This window comes from Doryrhamphus excisus, linkage group LG4 (genome assembly GCF_037039965.1).
Source record: "Doryrhamphus excisus strain RoL-2023G ecotype Guam linkage group LG4, RoL_Dexc_Guam_v1.1, whole genome shotgun sequence".
Lineage (NCBI taxonomy): Eukaryota > Metazoa > Chordata > Actinopteri > Syngnathiformes > Syngnathidae > Doryrhamphus > Doryrhamphus excisus.
This window is the reverse complement of record NC_136360.1, coordinates 18,359,485-18,378,665: the sequence shown is the minus strand read 5'-3', so window position 1 is coordinate 18,378,665 and position 19,181 is coordinate 18,359,485. Positions and strand designations below refer to the sequence as shown.

At 40.9% G+C, this 19,181-nt stretch overlaps 1 protein-coding gene across 2 annotated transcripts in view; it reads left to right on the top strand.

Moving 5' to 3' along the window:
* Positions 1 to 19,181, top strand: part of negr1 (neuronal growth regulator 1) — a 193,005-nt gene that overhangs the window by 124,883 nt on the left and 48,941 nt on the right. The window lies entirely within an intron of this gene.

Sequence of the window (19,181 nt, the reverse complement as noted above, 5' to 3'; positions counted from 1 at the left end):
GACTACATAAAAAGATGGTTCCAGAATATGAATATTACATAATAGGCTATTCTATAGACTACCTTTGAAGTGTTTGTGGTGAAAAATAATCCAAGTATATTTTAGTCCATGCATAAAAGCTGCTCTATTATGCAAAATTGAAATTTTAATGATGCCATAATAAGAATGTGTGTCCCTAGAGCCTGTTTATGAGCATCAAATGTAATAAAAATCTATCATCTCCCTGACTTGTTTGTTCCATATTTGGGAGAAAAGGCACTCAAAATGTTTGCTTTTGAAGTTTGGGGTTTCATAATATCATGAAGGGGGAAAAAATCCTCCTTTCTCATGGAAATAATATCCCCTCTGATCCACCTCTAGCCAAAAGCAGGCTTCACTACACATCTGAAAACAAAGCTTGGAGATATATGTGTCAGTCGGCCAGTTGGTAGTCATTGTTAGAAGAATTTGGTGTGGAAGACCTTTTTGAACTACAGCATCGATTATTTGAGCCTGGTCCCTTTTTGAACATCAGTCATCTTTGACCACACAAAAGTTCCTCAGGATAAATGGCACAAAAACATCCCAAACTCCAAAACATAGTATTTGGACTCCTTATTTTTCTTTATTTCCACTTCCTGTAGCTGTAAAGGGCAGGTTTTGTTTCAAATAATGTATTGCCACTCAATAAAGGTCAATCTGGCTTTCTCAAACGTTGGCAAGAAACCCCGATACATTCCTCTCGTCAGCCCTGATGTGCAGGGAGCCCAGTCCTGGAATAGATTTGGACATCTTGCTGCTCTATACCCGCACAGTGATTAGATGAGGCATGGCTACTCTTTGTCTTGGATGTCAGTAGAAGCAGCCCAGGCAAAGGAGGGTCTTATCCACAAAATCATACAATTCAGGAGTAAACATTTGATCATTCTATCAGTTTGCCAAGATCAGCCTCCATGCATCATTGACAAAAGCTTACAAATAAAAACAGAAAAGCCCTTGCTCTTGTTTGAGGAGGTCAAAACTGTGAATCAGTTGCACAAATACAATGTTGTTACAGCTGGCTTGCATGACCGAGAGTTAGAACTGTTAGAACTGACTGACTGGCAGTGAACCGAGGATACAGTATGTTGGAAAACATTGGGACTTGGCATGCTTTTGGTGGTCATTCAGCTGCAATTCTTATGTCCAGTTTTCAGGGATTGAACAAGTAAAGCCTCGGTCACAACTGGCGTCTACGGCCGGCCTATGTGCAAACAAATGCAAGAAATACACTGACACATAGTCTGGCCAAACACCGACTGCATATATCCTTATGTTTTTTTTTTAGGTCACAAGACAAACGGAAGTATTCCCTACATATTTGTGCGTCTTTCATATGTTTTGCTGGTGTCAGGTTTGGGCAAAATGTCAAATTTTTTGTACATCGCATTTGTGGACATTGATGTGTGTCATCACAACAACATTCTCCACACAAAAAAAACAATGATCTGGGAAACGTCTGGTTGTGACTGATGCTTGACCGTGCCCCTGAATGTTGTTTGACACTATGGAGTAGTGTCCAATCAGTACGTCTCAGCCACAATCTACAGCAAATGAAATATTTGTGCATCTTTTGTATGTTTTGCTGGTGTCAGTTTTGGGCAAAATGTCAAATTTTTTGTACATCGCATTTGTGGACTTTGATGTGTGTTGTGCACCCCACATACAGTGAAGAAAATAAGTATTTGAACACCCTGATATTTTGCTATTTCTCCCACTTAGAAATCATGGAGGGGTCTGAAATTTTCATCGTAGGTGCATGTCCACTGTGAGAGAGATAAACTAAAAAGAAAAATCCAGAAATCACAATGCATGATTTTTTAACAATTTATTTGTGTGATACAGCTGCTAATAAGTATTTGAACACCTGAGAAAATGAATGTTAATATTTGGTACAGTAGCCTTTGTTTGCTATTACAGAGGTCAAACGTTTCCTGTAGTTTTTCACCAGGTTTGCACACACTGCAGGAGGGATCTTGGCCGACTCCTCCACACAGATCTTCTCTAGATCAGTCAGGTTTCTGGGCTGTCGCTGAGAAACACGGAGTTTGAGCTCCCTCCAAAGATTTTCGATTGGGTTCAGGTCTGGAGACTGGCTGGGCCATGCTAGAACCTTGATATGCTTCTTACGGAGCCACTCCTTGGTTTTCCTGGCTGTGTGCTTCGGGTCGTTGTCATGTTGGAAGACCCAGCCACGACCCATCTTCAATGCTCTGACAGAGGGAAGGAGGTTGTTCCCCAAAATCTCACAATACACGGCCCCAGTCATCCTCTCTTTAATGCAGTGCACTCGTCCTGTCCCATGTGCAGAAAAACACCCCCAAAGCATGATGCTACCACCCCCATGCTTCACAGTAGGGATGGTGTTCTTCGGATTGTACTCTTCATTCTTCTTCCTCCAAACACGCTTATTGGAATTATGACCAAAAAGTTCTATTTTGGTCTCATCTGACCATAAAACTTTCTCCCATGACTCCTCTGTATCATCCAAATGGTCATATGCAAACTTAAGACGGGCCTTGACATGTGCTGGTTTAAGCAGGGGAACCTTTCGTGCCATGCATGATTTCACATCATGACGTCTTAGTGTATTACCTACAGTAACCTTGGAAACGGTGGTCCCAGCTCTTTTCAGGTCATTGACCAAGTCCTGTCGTGTAGTTCTGGGCTGATTCCTCACCTTTCTTAGAATCATTGAGACCCCACGAGGTGATATCTTGCATGGGGCTCCACTCCGATTGAGATTGACCGTCATGTTTAGCTTCTTCCATTTTCTAATGATAGCTCCAACAGTGGACCTTTTTTCACCAAGCTGCTTGGTAATTGCTCCGTAGCCCTTTCCAGCCTTGTGGAGGTGTACAATTTTGTCTCTGGTGTCTTTGGACAGCTCTTTGGTCTTCGCCATGTTACAAGTTAAAGTCTTACTGATTGTATGGGGTGGACAGGTGTCTTTATGCAGCTAACGACCTCAAACAGGTGCATCTGATTCAGGATGATACATGGAGTGCAGGTGGACTTCTAATGGGCAGACTAACAGGTCTTTCAGGGTCAGAATTCTAGATGATACACAGGTGTTCAAATACTTATTTGCAGCTGTATCACACAAATAAATTGTTAAAAAATCATGCATTGTGATTTCTGGATTTTTCTTTTTAGTTTATCTCTCTCACAGTGGACATGCACCTACGATGAAAATTTCAGACCCCTCCATGATTTCTAAGTGGGAGAAATAGCAAAATAGCAGGGTGTTCAAATACTTATTTTCTTCACTGTACGTAATTCAGTTATTCCATACATTGAGATCTTACTCTGTCATGGTCACCACGACAACATTCTCCACAAAAAAAAAAACAAAAACAAAACAATGATCTGGGGAACGCCAAAAATCCCACAGCCAAAAAATCATACGTCTGGTTGTGACCGATGCTTGACCGTGCCCCTGAATGTTGTTTGATGCTATGAAGTAAAATGTCCAATCAGTACGTCTCAGCCACAATCTACAGCAAATTAAATATTTGTGCGTCTTTCATATGTTTTGCTGGTGTCAGGTTTTGGCAAAATGTCTATTTTTTGTACATCACATTTGTGGACATTTTTTGTGCGCCACACGTGCACCCCACATACGAAATTCAGTTATTTCATACACTGAGATCTTACTCCCTCATGGTCACCACGACAACATTCTCCACAAAAAAACAAAACAATGACCTGGGGAATGCCAAAAATTGCACAGCCTAAAAATCATACGTCTGGTTGTGACCGATGCTTGACCGTGCCCCTGAATGTTGTTTGACACTATGGAGTAAAATGTCCAATTAGTACGTCTCAGCCACAATCTACAGCAAATGAAATATTTGTGCATCTTTTGTATGTTTTGCTGGTGTCAGTTTTGGGCAAAATGTCTATTTTTTGTACATCGCATTTGTGGACTTTAATATGTGTTGTGCGCCACACGTGCACCCCACATACAAAATTCAGTTATTTCATACATTGAGATCTTACTCCTTCATGGTCACCATGACAACATTCTCCACAAAAAAACAAAACAATGATCTGGGGAACGCCAAAAATCCCACAGCCTAAAAATCATACGTCTGGTTGTGACCGATGCTTGACGGTGCCCTTGAATGTTGTTTGACACTATGGAGTAAATTGTCCAATCAGTACGTCTCAGCCACAATCTACAGCAAATGTTCCTTCTTGGTTTCTGTCAAAGCAAGACTCCCACTGATGTTCAGCTTTCCGCTCCCAAAATGCTTGGAGTCACTGAATTCAAAGTGCATGTCTGTGGGTACATGTTTCTCGCCACTGAACATGCTTTGATAAAAGATTCAGATTCAGATTCTGGTTTCCATCGACTGCTTTCTACTCAAGTCAACTGTGTTTTACCCGCTGGTTGTTTTTAGTTTGATAGTTGGGGTGTGAGACAAGGACATTTTCTTTACTTTTTAGTGCATGAATCTTAGGGTGTATGCTCACATGAGGTCATTCAAACTCTTGGTTCCTGTGCATTTCTGCTATTTTCCTGTGGATGATGTCCAGTCTTCTTTGGGTTCATTGATTGACAGGTTTTGGTTGCACACGTAAATATCCTCAGGAGTGAGTTTTGCCTTTGTGGATTATTTACTCCTTCAGTTAATTTCCATTATGAAAGTTATAAACCTACATAAAATAGACCAGGAGATGTCATGTGACCAAATATCAATGGAAATTTGCTAATAGAAAGAGCAGCATCCGGGTAGCAGTTTTTGCGAGTCTGTAGCGATGATTGGCATTTACAAACACAATGTTTCACTGCTTTTGTTTCCTGCTTCTCGTTTTCATCTCCTTTCTCGCTTTCTTGTGTTGACATACACGTAATCACATATTTTGTCCAATCACCTTTAAAAGAGCTGCCTCCTGTTGTTCACTTCAAAGAGCCGGCTCTCACTTTTGTCACTAATTTCCTCACTTAATTTTGTTACTTAAAAAAAGGGACGCTCCGGTCAGAGTTTTATGCTGCCGATTCCAAGATCGAACATCGATGAGTGATATTGGCCTATCACCTTTGGCTTTAAAAGAGCTGCCTCCTGTTGTTCACTTCAAAAAGCCGGCTCTCACGACCGACCCATCACTAATTTCCTCACTTAATTTTGCCGTTTCCGATATCAAACATTGGTGAGTGATATTGGCCTATACCGATAGCAAATCTCACTCGTAAGTGCGGAAGCATGGCTAATCACAGCGGAGCGGGCGTACCTAGAGGTACAGACCATTTGGGTACGAATCAGGAAATCCATGCAAACACTGCAGAAAGAGATGCAGAATCTGGACAATCGAGAAAACTTTCCATGCAGGTTATCGTTTGTAGCTGCTCTATAAGCGGTCCCCAACTCAATACAAAAGGACAAATATGAGCATAATCGGTCCTCTTTAAACGTGTTAAACAAAAGATTGTTGAGGCTATGATTGTAATACTTCTAAAGTCAGTTGATTAGCATCGATCTGTTAAAAGCCAACAAAGAAAAAATACCTGTTGAATAACGGGTCTAGATTGTATTGCACTTGTTTTATAGGAAAATGTGCTTGCTCTGTGGGATGTGACTTCCAGGAATATGAGTGCACATATTCACATAATCCAATAATGGTGCCCACCTCAGGTACCTGCCAAGCCTTGAGAAAGCAATGCCAGTTAAGGATTGCACAACGACATTGTAGAGCAGGGATCGGGGAGAAAAATCTATTTCATGTATTCAGCGATGAAATAAGAACAGGTAAATTAAATTATTCACAGGTTTGCACCGCACCCTCAGATGATAACATCGTCCCTAGCAGGCCAGGGGACGTGGAGTACAAGAAGATATTTCTGTAGCGTGCCGTGTTGTCAAAGGAGCCTCCACAGCCCTGTTTGTGTATGCACATACAACATCAAACGCTTGCCTCAGATCTTCCAATGGATGATCTTAATGGGACGTTGGCGAGGCCTGAAGGGAACACGCCAAAGAAGCCCTCATCCTAGTCGGAGGAGACAGAATCCATCCTGTGCTACCTCCCACAACTTCAATCCCTCCTTCTTCAACCTTTGCCTGTCATGCGTTCTTATGAATGATTCTCTGATTCTGTATTTTCACTCTCATTATTCCATCACATATACATAAAAAAGTGTCTCCCCTCGCCCTATTTTGCTCCCATGATCTCCACTAATGAAAGCTAGGACAATTCTGCTGTTGCTCCTAATGACAAATGGCAAGCAATCACCGCGGGGAGCTCTCCAAGGTACACTACACAAATAACAACACCCGGAGGTTAGATCACAGGTGACTTTGGATAGCTATTTTAGAGGCAGTCGATAGCCATTGATGAGCCAGATGGGGAGGGAACGAGGCGTGCATATTTGACAGAGCATCATACGTAGAGCTGAATGTAAAGTAGACGCGCCACATGGCTGTTATGTGGAGACGGGATCGACGTTGAAAGTGTCAACACTACCGCTCAAAAGTTTGGGATCACTTGCAAATTTCTTTGTTTAACAAAGAAAAACACATTTTCATGTATTTTACAAACAGTTAAAATTAATTAGATTGTTTTTCAAAGAAGAATCAACATTTTTGCATGGAGGCCTACTATCAACAACTGTCAGGTCTCTGCATCAATCTCCTGGTATGGCTGCTAATCCAAGTTTTGGGAGATTATTTGCGAAGAAATTCTAAAAATAAAACAATAAAAAGGGGGGTTGGCAAAGTTGATACTAATACTATGATGTTTCACCTCTACCACAAAAGCTGAAATGCAGTTTTTTTCTTGAAATATATACCATAAAACGGGGTTATAAGGGACGGAGGGGTAATAAGGGACAATTTTTGAGAAAATGTTTGAAATGTAATTCAGCCTTTTCACGTTAGCCGGGAGCTACTTTGTGTTGTTTTTTTTCAAAGAAGTATATACACTACCGCGCAAAAGTTTGGGATAACTTGCAAATTTCTTTGTTTTCCAAAGAAAATTAAATTTTCATGCATTTCACGAACAATTTTTTCCATTTCACAAACATTTGTATCCATTTCACAAACAATGAAAATGAATAAGATGATTTTCAAAGAAGGATGTACATTTTTGCATAGAGGCCTACTATCAACAACTGTCAGTCCTCTGCATCAATCTCCTGGTATGGCTGCTAATCCAAGTTCATCATTTTATAAGGCTAATAGATGATTACAAAAGCCATCTAAAAATCTAAACTAAAACTAAAATCTCTTACCATGCTGTTAACTACTCCCTTCAGAGAGCAGCACAAACTGGGTCTAACAAGGACAGAAAAATGCTGCACAAATATCTGAGATTGTGTAGTTTAAGACAAAGACGCCTCACAGGTCGTCACCTGGCAGCTGCACTAAATAGTAGCCGTCAAACACCAGTGTCAGTATCAACAGTGAAGCGGCCACTTCAGGATGCTGGACTTCATAGCAGGACTGCCAAGAAAAAACCATATCTCAGACTGGCCCAAAAAAATTCCAGGATCCCAAACTTTTGAGCGGTAGTGTATGTCAAGTGTCTCAAACTCAACTTACTTGGGGGGTTTTCACTCTGTAATCAGGTTTCAACAACTGACTAAGTTGTCAACAAACTGTCATGAGCCTGAGATACGGTAGGTAAGTCGCTTTTTGTTTGGACAAACAGGAGCCAAAACAAAACATGCAAAATGGCTGAACGTCATTACTCAACATCCATCCATCCATCTGCCTTCTTCCACTTATTCGAGGTCAGGTTGCGTTGTGGGGGCAGCAGCCAAAGACCACTTTATAGTTATTTTGGTCACTGCCCATTGGTTAGGGTGTGAACGAACATCGAGATCTTTGCCTTTTGGTTGTGTGAAAGTGAGGAAGGTGTGTCTCCTAGTAATTGTCCACGAGTCATCTACCTGTTGCACGAATCTGATTGTGCTGTGTGAGTGTGTATATCATGGAGGGCGAGTGTTTCCTGAAGGCACTGATGAGAAGTTATTTGACTGATATATTAGAGTGCATAATATCTAACAGTAAACCATAAAAACAACAAAGACTAAAGGATGATTTTTTTTGTACAGATTGTACAGTTTTACAGACCTCAGCAATAATGACAGAGCTTCATATGATTCCTGATCTTGTATTTGAATAGCTGTCGAGAAATGTGTCGACATCACATTGGGTCAACTGGGTGGTAAAACGACAATATGAGATGAAACCTATAAAAACGGGGTTAAGGTTAGGGTCAGTCCATCAATCCATTTGACCATTCCGTTCCAGCTTGTTTGACCCCGTGACAGAGTGTGCTGTCATGATGGCTGTGAACATGATCTGGCTACGGTCACGGTACAACGCTTTCAATAGACCCTGCTTGGAGAGTAGTCCTTCCTATTTTTTAGGACAGATTCGCTCTCACGTCGTTCAGCTATAGAATTTCTTCTGTTGTTAAGTGAATACATTACATTTGAAATGTCTTTAAGTAGCACCTGTACACCTTTCAAAACATGACCTTTTTGATAGCTTCTTTGTTAGCCAGGATGGATGAAATTGACTGATTTGCCCAACATTATAGAGTATATTGGGTAATAGGAGTGCAAAGGTGACTATAGGGGTGTTATTTCATGTCTAAAGGGCTCTAATAATGTTAGAACTACCATATTTTCTGGACTATAAGTCGCTACAGAGTATAAGTCGCACAAGGCCAAAAATGCATAATTAGGTAGAAAAAAACATACATAAGTCGCACTGGAGTATATGTTGCATTTTTTTCCAGGGAATTTCCAGGGACAAATTACTTGACCAAAACAGACATTACGTCAGGGGTCTCAAACACACGGCCCGCGGGCCAAATGTGGCCCGCAGGACACTAGTTTGAGGCCCCCGCCTTGATATGAAAGTTTAATGTTAGTTTGATATGGATGCTGTATGGTATCATGTACCCAGAAAAAAATGTTTGATTAATGTTCATGTTAAAGGTTAAATAACTGTTAATAGTTATCCTCCCTATCCGTGTGGAAGTGGTAAGTTTTTGGCTATTTAAGTTTAAAGGAAATAACTTGAAGGCTACCGTTTAGGTCGCTAGCATTAGTTAGCATGTGTCTCAAGACCCTGCAGTTGCTCGATATGTTGTAAATAAAAAGAGTATAAATGTGACTATAGTCATGTTTTGTCATGTCTACTGGGCTCTAATAATGCTTTGTTCATTTTAATCTGAAAAAATAATTTGTCTACCCACCAACTATATGTGGTTTGTTAAGTTTTTATTATTTGTCGTTTTATTATTATTATTATTATATTTATTTATTTATTACTGATTGATTGACTTTCTTTATTCTTGATTTGTTTATTAATTTTTCATCTTATCAATAAAAATTAAGATATTTGAGAACAGTGGAATGTTTTATCAGAGCTTTTCTTGTAGAAAATTGGAACCAAAGCGAAGTTTACATTTTTTTGTTTTTAATAAATGTTTTGTTTTGTTTTTTTTTGGAAAACCTGATGCGGCCCAGTCTCACCCAGACCCGAGCTCCAGTGGCCCCCAAGTAAATTGAGTTTGAGACCCCTGCATTACGTCCTCTTGGAAGGCAAGTTCTAACATTAAAAGAATAGAGAACAGGCTGAATAGGTGTAAGATATGCTAACACAATGGTTATTCAGCTACACAAAAAATAAACATGAACAGAAAAGGTGTCCAGTGTTTATGTAATATAAACACTTTTTTCATTTATAAGTCGCTCTGGAGTATAAGTCGCAGGAACAGCTAACCTATGAAAAAAAGTGCGACTTATAGTCTGGAAAATACGGTATTTAGAAGGTCCTAGACAGATCCAGGGAAGATGCTTAAATTATGAAAATATTAAATTCATGAGGAAGAAATCCCCTTATTAGGGTTGGTTCTGGAACCAGTTAACTTCAATAAACGAGGGATTACTGTATTTCACTACTAAAAGCAAGTCAGCCTTTGATGACAATTGTCTTATTCAAAACGAAACCAAAAAGGTTCTGGTTGTTGAGTTTCAATGGAATCGCTACTCAGTGAAGAAATGTACCTTGTTCATAAAAAATGTTATCGTCAATATTATGCCCACATGGCCCAAATGCTGCGCCTGTTTTTCATTTGCAGTTGATTTGCAACAGAAGCCGGAGTAGTTTTCATCCAGAGGCCCTCCAAATGTGTTTATTCTTTCTCTGCAAAATATGTCCAGAGTCACGGTTCATCTCGTCATCTGTAATGGGAAGTGTTGTCTTGGGCTGATTTCAAAGGTTACAGCTAAAACCAATGACACCACTGAAGAGCAAAGATATTTCAGCTTCAATAAAGCGGAATCCAGTGACTTTGCTTCATTGTATTTTCAAGTGGGTCCCAAACATAAATGACGACACCCTTTGGCGTAACTCTAAGGATGAAAACGCGGCAAAACATGGGCTGTCTTTTCTGCCAACTACGCCACCCGGTGGTGCTGTTAAATTAAGTCTAGCATTTTAAAAACAACCCATTGTGACTTAGTCCCGGTTGCATAGACATACACTACCGCTCAAAAGTTTGAGATCACATGCAAATTTCCTTGTTTTCTAAAGAAAAAGACATTTTCATGCATTTCACAAACAATTTTCCATTTCACAAACAACTAAAATGAACCAAATTATTTTGCCTACGACATTAAGAAGGGAGTGGGCATGAACCTTGCCGATGGCAGTTATTGGGGAACCTGCTGTTGTGTTTGTTCAGAGAAGCATGTGGGTGAGGAGTCGGAGTCAAGAGTAGTTTGACATTGAAGTCAGTCATCAGTTCCAAAAAAAAAAAAATTTTTCCCCACAGTTGGAGAAACTTGCCTATTTTCAGTATAAAAACCTGGAATTGACCTGCAGTGTGAATAAGTACAACAATGAAAATGAATGAGATGATTTTCAAAGAACTGTCAGTCCTCTGCATCAATCTCCTGGTATGGCTGCTAATCCAAGTTCGTCCTTTTATAAGGCTAATAGATGATTAGAAAAGCCATCTAAAAATCCTAACTAAAACTAAAATCTCTTACCATGCTGTTAACTACTCCCTTCAGAGAGCAGCACAAACTGGGTCTAACAAGGACAGAAAAACGATGCACATCTGTGCAAGAAGAAACAAAAAAAAGAATTATTCCATATGATCGGTGTCGGAATCGGTCAGTTTCACTCATGGATGATTGGTATCAAAATCTGCAACATAAATCCCTCGTATTTACAAAGTCATAAACAGATTTTACATGCTCCAACTTCAAAAATATTCCATTTATTGACTTGGAATCCTATATCGTGGAAATTAATTTATCGCTGGCAGGTCTGTAACCAATTAATTAAACCAGGGGTGACTGTAATCATGAAAGACAAAAATATCCTTAGCATAGCACAAACTGGGTCTAACAAGGACAGAAAAACAATGCAAAATATATTAATAAATCATGCTGGAAAAGCCATCTAAAAATCTAAACTGAAACTAAAATCTCTTACCATGCTGTTAACTACTCCGTTCAGAGAGCAGCACAAACTGGGTCTAACAAGGACAGAAAAACGCTGCACAACTGTGCAAGAAGACAAATATCTGAGAGTGTGTAGTTTAAGACAAAGACGCCTCACAGGTGGTCACCTGGCAGCTGCACTAAATAGTAGCCGTCAAACACCAGTGTCAGTATCAACAGTGAAGCGGCGACTTCAGGATGCTGGACTTCATAGCAGGACTGCCAAGAAAAAGCCATATCTCAGACTGGCCCAAAACATTTCCAAGTGATCCCAAACTTTTGAGCGGTAGTGTATTTGCAAGTGAGTCCTGAAAGAAGTTTGTGATGGCTCGAAAAGCTGTTTTTTGTTTTTTTTCGAGAAGAAACTGGAGGTTTGTGATGTCACAGATGGACGGGATTCATTACACCGGTGTGCGCTCTTGGTGAGATACACTGGAGTCTATCCCAGTTGACTTTGGGGGAGAAGGGGGTACACCGTGGACTGGTCGGAGCTTATTCCAGATTATTTACAGAAATGGAAAATGTTTCTGTGATGAAAGTCGTTATTGTGAAATTGAACAGCCACAAACACAGCACACACACACTGGTATAAACTGATTATATATGCATAAATAAATGGTAATGTAATCCCAACATCTCAAACACGGAGCAGGTATTACATATTGCATATTGCCGATTAAAAAAAACATAATCAGTTTAGGTGAAAGAAAAACTGTTGTGGTTCTGCTGATGCAGATTTAGCGGAACCTGCTCAGGGCTTTGGCAGCTTCAGATCCATCTGAGACATCAAAAGACGAAGAACAAATGCAGCTATGAATGATATGTTTTCACGTTTCCGGGGAAGCACATTTACTCCGTTTGGATTCCCATTTCACGTGATGACAGGAGTGAAATTTGATGAAAAGAAGTGAAGCTGTACTTTCCAATTTTCCGAAGACTCCTCCAGCTTAATTGGTCAAGCTCTTATCCCCTCAGCCCACCTCGGCTTAGCCCCAGAGGAGATTTCTCCTATACCTTCGCCTTCATTTCCTCCTTCTTCCTCGTCTTCTTCCCAACCCCCTCAAGTAGTAATCAGAAGAGACTGATGAGAAAAAAAGGGAGTAACTCTCCTCCTCTCCATCACTACCCAACCTCCCTCAGGCGGGAGAGACACTGCTGGCTACTTGCTTAATGAGCATTGTGTTCGTTTGTCACGCCTATCAATCAGCACGTGTGGCTTGCCCTTTTGACGCATCAACTCGTCTGACATTGTTGTCGACGATGCTGTTTTCCCGTGCCGTGCGAGTCAAGGAGCGCTAAAGGTGAGGTCGGTGTCATAGCAACAAATCGTATTGAACGCCCGAGGCACCCACTCGTCACTTCTTGTGTCGCACGCATACGCTGAATGGGTGTGTTGCTTTTTTGGGACGCAATGTTACTGTCTGTGAATATTCCTTCATCCCGGGAATTGGACTCTCAGGGTATTGAATCGATGGCAGTTGGGCTCCATCAGTTTAAGTTCAAAGAGTAGATAGAAGAGCTCGGGGGGGGGGGGGGGGAACTCAACATACGTAGGTAGGGCCGAAGTGGGTCGGGAAACTTTCAGGTGCAGTGAGAAAGAAATAAAAAATACAAACTACATCAACAAGCTGCACGGTAGTCAAGTGGTTAGCGCAGGGGTGGGCAAGCTACGACCCGGGGGCCACATCCGGCCCGCCAAGTGTTTGAATACGGCGCGCCCAATCTTTCCAAAGTATTTTATTTAAACTCAACATACAACCTGGCATCATGGCCTGAGCCAACCTTTTGATGGTTTTATCAATTTCGTTTTTTGACATGGTCTGTTGTTTACAAAGTGCTCCTGAAAAAAGGGACACAAGCACATAATAATAATAATAATAATAATAATAATAATAATAATAATAATAATAATAATAATAATAATAATAATTATTATTATTATTATTATTATTATTATTATTATTATTATTATTATTATTATTATTATTATTATTATTATTATTATTATTAGATTATTAAAATTATTATATTAATGCTAATTATTATATTAATTATATATAATATTGTTGTTATATTTGCATATTTTACGTAATAATAATATAATAATTATTATTTTAATTTTATTGTAATTATTATATTTTATTATTTTTTAAATATTTAAATATAAATATAAAATAATAAATAATAATAGCAGATTGCATGACAATTTTACAGATACAATAATACCAGGTGGACTGTTACGTGTAAAATATATAGTCTGTGAATGAATGAATGAAAACTAATTTATGTTGTTTGCTGTGAGCGTTGACCTGTCCCACTTTGTCCTTGAATGCACCATCTTCCATTCTCCCACATTGTATTTTTCTTTCACTTCAGATTTGGTTCCAAATGCTGATACTATGATGGTGTTATTGAGTGCTAATTTGCATATTTGTTCTGTGCACAACCTCAACTTCTCATCATTGAGCATGAACCGACGTAGCCTGCAACGTCTTTCAAAGCCATAAAAAAACTGCGTTATTTGTGTTAAAAACCTTCACATATGTATGACATGTAAATGTGTCGTCATGCCTTCTTCTAAAAGCGCTCTAAAAATGTTGCAGCATACACTTATCATTTAAATGCTCGCATTTACATATTTTGGCAATCAGAAAAACCATTAACATTTTTGTTCCCAGTCACACTCTGACGAGGAAACGTTTGGTGCTGTGACAATGTGCTGGAGCTGCAGCCCAGCAGGCTTTAGAATTTAACACCACCCACACTTCACCAGCTCCTGGATCTGGGAACGTTTATCCCACCATGACTGAGCACAGCGGATGCCCGCAGGACGGTACACACAGTGGGAAGAATTAAAAATGACATTATAGCTCACAGAAAAACTAACACAGCCTTGAACACCAAGTATGGCTTGGTTGGACAGAAGACAGAATTTCAAGTAGATGAGGGATGGACATTTCTACGGGTGAAATCAATGATCCATTCATCGGTTGCGGTCAATAATTCTTTATAGACCTGTTATACCTGAATTAGGCTTCCTTATTCATACATCCAACAGCATGGTAGTGAGAGCATACAAATATGAAATATGGCCTTTTTACATTATTAGAGAGCTCTACACATGACATAACACCCCTATGTTCACATTTACATTGCTATTACCCAATATAGTATATTGATCATATGTGATCATGTCTCACATAAGGGTTGTAGATGATTGCAAAATAATATATATTTTTAAATAATAATAATTACAAAATCACAAGGAACTGCAATGTCTATTTATGTTTTCTATGGTCTAACTACAAATATATTACATTAATAACGGCCAGATCTGGACCCTATTATCCACAATAAACAATGATTGTATTTGGAATGTATGATTATATATAATATATGTTATAATTAATGATATTATTATGATATATTAATATATTATTATTAATAGGAAAAAAAACTATTAAATTAATCCCAAAACACAATAATACTGCTCCAGAGACCAAAGTTCAGATAAGTTATAAAAAGTGTGACACCAATTTCTTTGAAAAAATAACAATTGAATAATTATATATATCACTATATTATATATGTATATCACTATATTGACAGTTACTACAGTTACTACTCCGTACTTGTACTTCAGTACGGGACAAAAAATAATAATAATTAAAACTGCGAGCAGTGATGAGCGGGCTCGAGCACCCCGACACGCTCGGGGGTACGCGCGGGTCGGGGTCGCGCGCGCGACCGGACGGGCGCGCGGACGCGCCGTACGAAAAACCGCGGCGAGCGGATAAGCGGTAAGGGAGTCACGGCACTTGCAATTTTCCGCCAGGAGGGGGCGACAGCGGCGGCGAGGCAGGTGCGCAGTCACGTCCCGTCCGACGCCGCGAACCGCCATAAAAAAATTCACGACGATCGGACCGCGCGGTAGGTCCTTGCGGCGGATATACGTTTCCGCCTGTGGGTGGCGCTAGAGAGTGTATGCGCCCACACGGTAACGGACCGGAGGGTACCCTGAACCAACAGAAAAAATTAGGGGCCGATCCGACCGTGCGTAAGGAAGTTACGGCAGATATACCTTTCCACCAGTTGGTGGCGCTATACAGTCTATGTACACACACTGTCATAGACCAGAGGGTACCCCAGACCACCAGAAAAAATTTGGGCCTGATCCGACCATGTGGAAGGAAGTTACGGCTATATACATTTCCACCAGTTGGTGGCGCTATACAGTCTATGTACACACACAGTCATAGACCAGAGGGTACCCCAGACCACCAGAAAAATTTGTAGGCTGATCCGACCATGTGGAAGGAAGTTACGGCTATATACATTTCCACCAGTTGGTGGCGCTATAGAGTCTATGTACACACAGTATAACAGACCAGAGATTGACCGAACACACCAAAAAAAATTTCAAGACAATCTGACCATGAATCAGGAAGTTACGGCAGATATACATGTCCACCAGTTGGTGGCGCTGTGTTTTGAACATGGCTTCTGGAGCGTTAAGTGCGTCCTGTCATGATAGACGTCTCCACCGAAAATCATAGTGATACGTGTAACGGGTGGCGAGGGATAATGAATTGAAACTTCTAGGTGGCGCTAGTGTGTCAATTTAGATTGGTGTCACATGGGAGCACCACCAGGGCGCTCAGGCCTGGATTAAGGCCTGACGTGTAAGATTTCAGCAGCCTGTGACCTTCTGCAGGCAAATGATGACCTTTTGATGGTCAATGGCGAAGGCTGACCATTCGCCGTGGCCACGCCCCCCACATGTGCTTTACACACATCATAGTCCATCAACTGACATCATCAGTCTGTCAGTCAAACTGTGTATTGACTTTGATGTACATTGCTTCAAGGCAAGGCCAGACACCAGGCAGGGCCAGATATGAAATGGTCAAAGTTTGGTGGCGTGCCACGCCCACATCCTATGGAGCGGCCCAAAATCCTTCGCAATTTAACGTGGGCCATCCGTCTAGTGTCCGTTGATGCAACAACGGACTCATTCGGTCAAACCCCCTAGGAGGAGTTCGTCGAGATACGACCCATACATCCGCCCCCAAATGGCCGCCGCCACCTAAAATGGCCGACTTCCTGTTGGTTTTAGAACATGGGTTCTTGAGACTTTTTTGTGCGTCCTGTCACGAGTGATGTCTCCTCCGAAAATCATGCCGATACGCGCAACGGGAGGCGAGGGATAATTATTTTAAAACTTGTAGGTGGCGCTAGTGAGTCAATTTGGCTTAGTTTCATATGGGGGCCACACCAGGCCGCTCAGGTCTGGATTCTGACCCCCCCTATGAGCTTTCAAGCCCATGCGACCTTTTGCGGGCGAATGATGACCTTTTCTATGTAAATGGCGAGGTCTGAGCATTCGCCGCCAGGCCACGCCCACCACGTTCGCTTTTCCTGCATCATGGTCCATCAACAGGCTTCACCAGGCTGTCAGGCAGTGACCTTGTGACCCCGATGTTCATCTGATGAATCTCCTGGCAGAAAAGGCCTCATGTAGATGACACGCCTTTAGCCTGTCGCCAATAGGTGGCGCTGCGACGAAATCAGGAAGTGACCTACGGGGACCTTCGGGGCGGGGCCATGATCACATGTACCAAGTATGATGAAGATCTGACCACGTGGAGCCAAGTTATTCACGTCTACAGTTACGCTCAGCGTGCAAGGCCCGGACATATGAAAATGGGCAAAATTTGGGGGCGTGCCACGCCCACATCGTATGGAATATCCCAAAATCCTTCGCAATTTAACGTCGGCCATCCGTCTAGTGTCCGTTGATGCAACAACGGACTCATTTGGTCAAACCCCCTAGGAGGAGTTCGTCGAGATACGACCCCAACTTCTGGCACGAAAAAGGCCGCCGCCATCCAAAATGGCCGACTTCCTGTTCGTTTTCCAATATGGGTTCTTGAGACTTTTTGGTCCGTCCTGTCACGATAGACGTCTCCACCAAGTTTCGTGACGATAGGTGAAACTGGTGGCGGGGGCCAATTTTTTCAAAAATTAAAGGTGGCGCTAGAGAGTCAATTTTGGAACATTGTTTTCGGGACCCCCACCAGATCGAAATTTTCGCCAGACCTGACGCGCTTGCAAAATTTGGTGAGTTTTCGGGCATGTTAAGGCCCTCAAAATGGCCGTCCTTTCGTCAGAATAAAAAACGGAACGATTACAATAGGGCTTTCGCACTGGTCAGTGCTCGAGCCCTAATAAAAAAAAACTTCAACTATATTAAGAAAGCAGGAAGTGAACAAATGTAACAGTTACTGATTGTAAAAGTACCAGATGGAGGGGTAGGATTTAATAAGCTTTGCTTCTTCCTACTCCTTTTGGACATGTGGAACTGTGAACTGATTATGGGATGCACTCAATTGTAATCTGATGCATGTTCAAATGAAATAAAACCATTACCATTATATATAACATACATTGTAATTAATTATATTATAATATGTTATTATTAAGAGAAAAAAAAAACTGAAACACAATAATACTGTTCCAGAGACCAAAATTCAGATAAATAATCAGATAAATAATAAAGTGTGACACCAAATTCTTTGAAACAATAATATTGAATAATAAGAATTGATTAATTGTCTCTTTAATAGAAAAGCTGCAACAGTACATCCTTTTCACTTTTCATATTTTCTTGTTATTGTCGTAGCTGACATATTGGGATTTATATTTGTCCCACGATTCCTCTTTTTGTTTATCTTTGAGTAAGCTCTGTGCAGCAGTAGCACTGCGTCACAAATCTCCCATTAGTGAAATATGTTTTGTTTTGCTCTAATATCCATGCGGTCCTTAGTCAACACATATTTCTACATTGCTGTAAATGAATGTTATGACTCTCCCAGCAAAGGTATGGATACTTCCCCTCAAATGACCTGTGCTTGGTCAGGAAATGTTAATGTTAATAAAGTTTTATTTAAATGTATTGTCTAAATTGTCTATTTTGCATGCAGAAGCAGATTTTAGATTGGTGATCTCATATGAATGAAACAGTGCTAATTCACCAATATTGTAATTATGAATGAATCAGCCGTTAAGAATCCATACGAGGTCATCCTCAATGCACTCGGATGCAAAAGTGTGCATTTGTGCAAATCCACCAGGGAGAGATTGCCTGTCAAAAGACATCTTCCGGACAGTAATGGAGCAACTGGAGCGTCTGAGAGCTCATGGAAGGATCCACTGGTGATTTATGCTCAAATATTAAACAGATATCCCCCGCCTGTCTATTTGAAAAAAGAACTAAAAAGGAATTGTCTTCACATGTCTGCTCCCCGATAAATTGGTTGAAGGGAAGATGCATTGGACCCGTCCCTGCACTCGTATACGTTGTCGGAAAGGCATGCGAATGCTGATCCTTACACATTTGCAGCTTCAAACGGAATGATGAAATCCAATGAAAGTGATTACTGTTAGTCTTGTTATACAATAGCAAAGTCATTTAAAAACGCTTGTATGTGTGACCAAAGAACGGCAGTATGGATGACGCGGACAAGCTTTTGGCCCAGCAGTTGATCACATGACTTTCCTCGTCTATGCTGCAACTCATTCATTCATTCATTTTCTTCCGCATATCCTCACGAAGGTCGCAAGGGGTGCTGGAGCCTATCCCAGCCTAGCTGACTCGGGGGGAGACAGCGGGCACACACCCTGGATTTTG